The sequence below is a fragment of the Caenorhabditis briggsae genome (genome assembly GCF_000004555.2).
Source record: "Caenorhabditis briggsae complete genome, chrV, whole genome shotgun sequence".
Classification (NCBI taxonomy): domain Eukaryota; kingdom Metazoa; phylum Nematoda; class Chromadorea; order Rhabditida; family Rhabditidae; genus Caenorhabditis; species Caenorhabditis briggsae.
In genome coordinates, this window is record NC_013488.2 from 17616772 (window position 1) to 17618478 (window position 1707).

A 1707-nucleotide genomic window follows, 5' to 3' on the forward strand; every position below is an offset into this window, starting at 1 on the left:
AATTTTTAGTGTAAACAGAAATTTTGCCACACTTTTTCTTTCTTATCAGTTATCATGTGCCTTTTTAACTGACATTTCAGATTCAAGACAAAATTTGTCTCCAACAAATTTTTCTCTGAATTTTGAATTTCCGATTTAAAAAGATTTTAATAATTTTCAGATGGTCCATTTTTCAAAATTTATAAAATTTCCCAACCAATTTTTCAACAAATTAGAAGTCCTAGCAATATCTTTTGCCAGAAGGAAAGCCCAATTTCATTGTTTATATGGCTCAGAAAAATTGAATATCGATTTTTTACAATTTGGAGAGGATACAGTAATCCGACATCTAAATGAAGAGATTACTGTAGAAAACGTTGATTTTTTATCGATTTTTTTGGAAGATTTGGAGAAGATTTTAAAGGAGCAGAGGAAGAAATTTCGAGTTTTTTTCATTGATTTTTGGTATTCGGAAGATCACAAAAATCAGGAATTTCGTAAAAATTATTTGGATCCAATTGAATTTCGAATTTATAAAAACTTGGAAAAAATTCTAAAATCTGACCAAAAACTGATCTGTGAAACAGTGGCATTACGAACACATTCAATTGCCAATGCTATTATGGTGCTACCGTACTTTGATATGCAGGCAATGAATACAGTACGCCTGATAGATTTGGATGATGGGATTACTGTAGATGTGATAAGGTTACTGTCATTGGAAATGTGGAAAACGGAGAATTTTGATGAAGAAGAAATAAGGTTATGGATCAAAGTGGAGGAAATTACACTGGAAATGTTGGAGAACATTCGAAAAGTTAGTTTTTTTTTGAATTCTTGAATTCTTGAATTCTTGAATTCTTGAATTCTTGATACTGATTTTTTGAAATGTTCGCATTTCTCGGAATTTTTCAAAATTTCATCGAAATTTCGAATTGAATTTTAGATAATTAGAAAAATCTGAAATTCTAAATTTCTAATTTTCATACAGGTTTTCATCAGTCGTCCATTTTTCTCTATTTGGCTCCATTGTAAAAACCATTTCGAAAAATCAATATTTCCTGAAAGTTTCGGAGGATTCCAACCACTTTCGAATTCTCCAAGAGTCAAAAAATCTGAAGTTTGGCCAATTCCAAATGGAAAAAATCGATTTTTCGGATATCGATTCGACGGAAATAATGTGAATTTTACCAGTTTCAGTTTCGAGGAAAAGGCTAAAAAGGCAAGAGTTTCAGATGTGAGTACAGGGTGGCTTTCAATTACCGGCACATGTTTGAAAGAGGTTTTCTCGAAAAGTAATAGCCGAAAACCGATGAAACTCAACAGTATATTTATTTAAACGTACGAAAATTATAATCAACAAGAATTTTTCGATTTGGTCATCGTTCGCCTCAGTTACGGTCGGAAGACGTCGTCGGTAGGCATTGATGGTGGCACGGTCGAAAGTTTGTACCATTTCTCGAAAAGTATTTGTTCCAGAGCCGCTAAAGTTGAATAGGGTGTTGAGCAGACCTTGTTCTGCAAAACCCTAGATGAAATAGTCAAGGGGTTTCAAATCCAGCGAGTAGGCTGGCCATTCGTCTCCCCAGGCAGGTGCGCCTCGCACCACTGCTGGGTGAATTTGGCGGTGTGGCCTGGAGCTTCGTCATTCTGGTGAACCAAATGTACCCGTTCAAAGTAGTATTCGGTCCGTGGGAGCAGATTCTTCTTCAAGATTTGCTCGATGTA